Source organism: Malaclemys terrapin, chromosome 21, assembly GCF_027887155.1.
Source record: "Malaclemys terrapin pileata isolate rMalTer1 chromosome 21, rMalTer1.hap1, whole genome shotgun sequence".
Taxonomy (NCBI): Eukaryota; Metazoa; Chordata; order Testudines; family Emydidae; genus Malaclemys; species Malaclemys terrapin.
In genome coordinates, this window is record NC_071525.1 from 15920607 (window position 1) to 15926791 (window position 6185).

The following is a 6185-nucleotide window of genomic DNA, read 5'->3' on the forward strand; positions in this document are numbered from 1 at the left end:
CTCCCAGACGCGGGTTGATGGCCTTCACTAGACGGTCCTGGACGGCGTTGTGGCGTAGCTGCCAGGCTCTGGCGTGGGGCTTGCAGCAGCACAGGACGTGGGGCAGGGTTTCGTTGACGTACCCGCACTTCCTGCAGCGTTTGTCCCGGTTCCCGTGGCGGATGGCACCGTTGAGCGGGACGCAATTCAGCCGGGCGCGGTGGATGAACCGCCAGTCGGCGAACCGGGTGAAGCTGCCTGTGGGGAGGAAGTGGTTGCTGGAGTCCCACTTGCTGGTTACTTCGAAGACTTTACCCTGGTCCGGCTTTTTCTTCAGGGCGTCCACGTAGAGCGCGTGGACGGCGGCCTTCAGGGATCTCTCCAGCACGCCTCTGGCTCCCGGGGTGACGACGATGTTGTCCTCCGTTCCGATCCGCGGTATCAGGACTCCCAGCTCCTGCCGTTCCTCGTTCCATTCCCAGCGGCAGCCCAGGCGCTTTCCCAGCCGGCGCGTGGCATTGCGGGCGCGGGTCCACAGCGAGGCGAAGTCTCCCCTGTCCCGGGCGAAGTCGCCGTCCAGGGAGCCGCTCAAGAAGGTGGCCACATCTCGGTCGGAGGGAGGTCTGCCGATTCGTTTCTCGGTGGCGGCGTGCAGGGCGGTCGTTGCAACGTTCTTTACCGTGGCGTCCGGGCAAGTCAGGAGGCGGAAGGCGTGTGTGAGGACCGCGATGTCGCAGAGGTCTCCCATACGGGGGACGCCGGCACCACCGTGCCTGTGCTTGATGTATACGAGTTCGTTGCTGGCTCTCCGGGGCAGGGACATCCAGTTTTTGACCAGTTTCCGGATGGCGCTGTCCGCTTTGTTGAGGGGCACCTTTGCCACGGCGGATCCCCTCAGGACGAAGGCGATGCGGGGGATCAGGAAGGTGTTGAGAGCGTTGATCTTCTGCCACGGCGCCAGCAGGGATGTGTCGATTTTGGCGGCGTCTTGCAGGATCTCCCCGATGGTGTCCTCGGGGGTCTGCCGGACGCGGAAGCCTGTCGGCGTGCCGAGGTGCTGGTACGCCTGCCCCTCCGCCAGGGGAACGACGGACTCGCCCTGGATGAGGAACTCCGTCATCAGTACCGAGTCCCTCTTGCTCCCGTCGACGTGGAGGGACGCACACTTCTTGGCATTGAAGCGGAGTCCCGCCCAGTCCGCGGCTCTCCCGATGGTGTCAAGCATGCCCTGGAGCCTCTCGGGGTCGTCCGCGATCAGGACCAGGTCATCCGCGTAGGCCAAGATGCTCACCCTCTCGCCGTGTAGGTCGAAGCCGTCGGCGCCGTCAGAGATCGCCCGCAGGAGCGGCTCCATGGCGAGGTTAAAGACGATGGGGCTGAGGGGGCAACCCTGCTTCACGCCGCTGTGGATCGGTATCTCTGCGGTCTCCCCTTCTACCGATCGGATGGTGGTGCTGCAGCCCTTATACAGCTCCCGGATCAGGTGGAGGAAGGTCTCTGGCATCCCAAACTCCTGTAGAGTGTCGAAGATGTGATGGTGGGGGATGGACCCGAAGGCGTTGGCCAGGTCGAGCCATGCTATCGAGCACTGCCTCCGTGTTCTCCTGGTCGTCTGGATGACGGTCTGGAGAAGGAAGTTGTGCTCGTAGCACCCCTCCGACGGCATGAAGCCCTTCTGGGCGGGGCTGATGGCTCCCCCGGTCGTCGCCCACTCCGTGATCCTGGCTGCCAGGCAGCTGGCGTACAGTTTGTACATGGTGGAGCAGAGGGAGATGGGTCTCCAGTTGCTGGGGTCGTCCCGCTCGCCCTTCTTGGGAATCAGGACGGTCATGGCCTTCTTCCAGGAGGTGGGGGATCGGCCGAAGCGCTTGCACAAGTTAAAGATGTTGGAGAGCAGGAGGCAGCCGGGGTCCCGCTTCTTGAGGAGGCTGTAGGGGATGCTGTCTTTTCCGGGTGCAGTATTCTTGGTTCTGGAGAGCCTGGCCGTCACCTCTTTAGGGGTGAAGTCGGCCTCCAGGCCGTCCGCGTCGGGAATGCGGGGCAGGGGGCGGAGGCACTCCGGGCGCTGCGCGTCGTTCCTGGGCACGCCGCCGAACACTCCGAGGAAGTAGTTGTAGAGGCGCTCGGGCGGGATCGTGCAGTACGACGGGGGCCCGTCGAGGATCTCTCTCACGGCCTTGAGGCGGTTCGTACGGTACATCTTCTGGATCCTTGACGCGGCTGCCGGGTCGAAACGGCGGCCGGTGTTCCTCCTTCCAGCTCCCCTGGTGTTGTTGTCACGGTGTGGGGCGGGCCGTCTCGGGGCAGGCCGGGTGGTCTCCTGGTTCGGTGTCCTCTTGAAGGCAATCTCCGCGGACAGCTCGCGGGTGAGCCTGTCAACGAGCAGGTCAAATTCCGCGAAGGAGGCTGCCGCTTGGAGCTCCTCGATCCAGGCGGCCTGCCAAGGCGTGGCTGGCCTAGGCTCCGGCCGCCGGTCCTCGGGCTCCTCGGTCGGCGTGGGCAGCGAGTTTGTCGTGTGGTCGATGGGTTGTCCCACTTGTGGGTCGGGGGACTCCGCGGTTGGGTCCCGGGGCGTAGTCGCTGGTGGGGTAGGATCGCCACTGGTTGTTGGCGGAATCTGGACAGGGTCAAGGGGGGCGGGGGTGATGCCAGGTCTTCCGTGTGCGGCTGCTGTCTGGGGGGTTGTCGCGGAAGCGTGCGACCTTCTGGCAGCAGGGATCGGCCTGGGGCCTCTGGCAGCAGTAGTTTGCAGAGTGGGCTGGGGGGTGGACCCCGTTCCCTCGGTAGGCGGGGTTCGAGGTGCAGGTTGAGGGGTCGCATTGGCTCTTCCTGCGGTTGGCGCCCGTAGGGTGGCCTGGCGACCGGCGTCGGTTCCGCGGGGGGCAGGGGTTCGGGCGGCCACGCGTGGCGGGGCGCTGACCCTTCTTGGGATGGGGTTGCGCTGGTTGGGCGTCGGGAGTGCACTAAGACGCCTCAGCTCAGAGAGCTTACGGGCCACCTGGGTGGATGTGAAAGGTGTCCAGCTGGCAGGGGCTCGGTGAACGTTGCCTGCTGTGGGAGGTGCCGTCTCGGTGGTGGGGCCCTGGTCCAACGGCTCGGGGGTTGGAGTGGGTTTTAAGGTGGCGGTTGGCGGGGGTGCCCCGTTTCCACGCGGCGCGGGAGCAGCGGGCCGGGGCACAGGAGGGCGAGAGGCCGGGACCAGAGTTGTCGCTGAACGGGCTCTCTTGCAGCTGGCCTGGTGTGCCTTGCATCTCTTCTGAGTTTCAAAGGGCAGGCTGCAGAGGGCGCAGCTGAAGGTGGTGGATTTGCCATGGCATCTTTTCAAGTGCCTGGTGACTCCTCCGAGGAGGCGGAAACGCCGGGGCGGCGAGCAGATGGGGCAGGTGAGCGCATCAGCGGCAAGGGGGTATGTGAGGTAGATGGTGTCATCGTCACCCCCCTGCGGAGCGGGGGTCTCAGTGGTAGTAGAGGTTTCTCCAGCAAGGGTGTCCCGCTGGGGGTCGGGCGGGGACTGCTGGGGGCCAGGGGGTGTGACTGGTGCCCGCCGGGGGACAGGGGAGCCGTCTCGTGGCGGCTGGAGCAGCTGGGGAGCAGGGGGCGTGTCTGGGTACCGCAGGAGAACCGGGGAGGCATCTCGTGGTGGCTGGGGCGTGTGGCAGAGTTCCCTTGACAGCCGGGGGACGTGGGGTGGGGTGTTCAGCAGTTGCGACTGCTGTGGGGCGGTGTGGGGGTCTCCCGTTGGCTGGAGCAGCAGGAGCGTGGTGGATGTCCCCGGCGGTTGGGGTGGCAGGGGAGTGGTTGGGGGGTCCCCCGGTGGCTGGAGCAGCTGGTGGACAGCGGGGGAGTCACTCTGCAGCTGGAGTGCCAGGTGATGGGGGGGCAGGTCTCCCAGGTTCCGCGGCAGTCGGCGGGCAGCGGGTCGGGGTCCTGTCCGCCGGGGCGCATCAGTGGGCTCCTCGGTCACTGCGAGCGGTGGCGGCTGGGGCGCAGGGTGGGAGGCCCCCTGCGGCTCGGGCGGTGGTGGCTGGGGCAGGTGGTGGGGATCCCCTGGCTGCATAGGCGGCAGCTGCGCGGGGCAGGAGACCCCCGGGGGCTCAGACAGCGGCGGCCGGGGCGGGTGGTGGGGATCCCCTGGCTGCATAGGCGGCAGCAGCGCGGAGCAGGAGATCCCCGGTGGCCAAGGCAGCGGTGACTGGGCCACGTGGCGGGGCTCCCCGAGCTGCCCGAGTAGTTGCAGCTGGGGAGCGGAGCAGGAGTCCCCTGGCGGTGGGACCAGCGGCGGCTGCGGGGTTCCGCGGGGCTCCCCGGGCTGCCCAGGCAGCGGCAGCCGGGGAGCGGGGCAGGAGTCTCCGGGCGGCAGCCGGGGCACGTGGCGGGAGTCCCCGAGCGGCGGCGGCGGGGGTGCGCCGTGGGTCTCCCCGGGCTGCTCCGGTAGTGGCAGCCGGGGAACGGGGCAGGAGTCCCCGGGCGGCGGAGGCGCGCCGCGGGGCTCCCCGGGCCGTGTAGGCAGCGGTAACCGGGGAGCTGGGCCGGAGTCCCCGGGCGGCGGCGGCGGAGGCGCGCCGCGGGACTCCCCGGGCTGCTCAAGCAGCGGCAGCCGGGGAGCGGGGCAGGAGTCCCCGGGCGGCGGCGGCGGAGGCGCGCCGCGGGGCTCCCCGAGCTGCTCCGGCAGCGGCAGCCGGGGAGTGGGGCAGGAGTCCCCGAGCGGCGGCGGCGGAGGCGCGCCGCGGGGCTCCCCGGGCTGCTCCGGCAGCGGCAGCCGGGGATCGGGGCAGGGGTCCCCGTGCGTCGGCGGCGGAGACGCGCCGCGGGGCTCCCCGGGCTGCTCCGGTAGTGGCAGCCGGGGAACGGGGCAGGAGTCCCCGGGCGGCGGAGGCGCGCCGCGGGGCTCCCCGGGCTGCCCAGGCAGAGGTGGCCAGGGCGTGGGGCAGGAGTCCCCCACTGGTGGCTGGGGTAGGGGCAGCTGGAGCACGTGGCCCGGCTCCCCAAGGTGGACACGCGACAGGGGCTGGGGCTCGAGGCAGGGATCCCCCGGCGGCCGGAGCAGCAGCGGCTGGGGCGCGTGGCGGGGGTCCCCGGGCTGCGCCAGGGGGGGCGGCCAGGGCGTGGGGCATGGGTCCCCCGGTGGCAGGGGCAGCCGCTTTGGGGAGGGGGGGCAACCCCCCGGCGGCATGGGTGGTGGGGGATCCGCGGGAGAGTCCCCTGGGGGGAGTAGGTGCTGGGGCTCAGTGGAAAGGATACCTGGCCCCAGGGGTAGCAGATGGCCAGCGGGGCTCCTCTCCGGTAGCTGGGACGCGTGGGGACGGACTCCTGGCGGCAGCAGCAGCTGGGCGGCAGTGGATGTCTGGGGTAGCAGGGGCGTGGGGAGGCAGTCTCTCCGCGGCTGCGGCTGCGGCTCTTCCCGCGGCAGGAGCGAGGTGGAGCAGACTCCCGGTGGTTGCAGCTGCTGGCGGTCGGCTGCAGGTTCGTCCAGCGGCTGGAGCACTGCAGGGCAGCCTCCCGGCGGCTGGGGACCGGGGTCTACCTTCCTCCTCTCGGTGGTGTTCCTGCAGGCTGGTCTTCGGATGGAAGAGCTTTCTGCAGCAGCATCTTGGGGGCGATTCTCCTTGTCTTCGCACTTCCCTCTGGATCTGCTGGTTTGCCATGGCTCTGAGACACCGAGAGACTTCTTTCGGGTAGTGAGCTGAGAAGATCTCCGGGGAGGACCAGGCGTAACAGCCGGGAGCCTGTGTCGAGCAACAGGCTGTGCTGGGACAGCGGTCAGAGCTTTAGGTTGCGTGTTAGGGGTTGCAGGATGCATCCCAGAGCACCATGAGCTCGTCAGGATAGCTGATACAGTGTATCAGTAGTGATTCAGATTAAACTGATATAGATCTAGGTAGTAGCTTATCAGACGCAATTAATAAAGATTAAACTGATAAGAACAGATACTACACTTGATCTTAGCTCATAGAGCCGAGAAGCGATACCTTTCCTCGGAACAGCGCGCTCCCCTCGCGCTCCCAGTGCTTTCTATATCACCAGGACCTGCTTTCATACCTTCCTAGCTAAGTGGCAATCGCTGCCCCGAAGTGACTCCGATACACTCACTCAAACCACCAACTCTCCACACCGAATTCTGCTCCCACACAGAGAATTCTCTCCGCCCGCTTCCTTGGGCTCAGCCCGCTGCTCTGTGTTGCCGCCAGACATTGCTGATCTGCATA

The 6185-nt window shown here is 67.8% G+C and overlaps 1 pseudogene; it reads right to left on the bottom strand.

Annotated features, from left to right (window-relative positions):
- Positions 1-5826: 5826 nt before the first annotated feature.
- On the bottom strand, positions 5827-5946 carry LOC128827575 (U2 spliceosomal RNA; annotated as a pseudogene).
- Between the last annotated feature and the right edge of the window lie 239 nt (positions 5947-6185).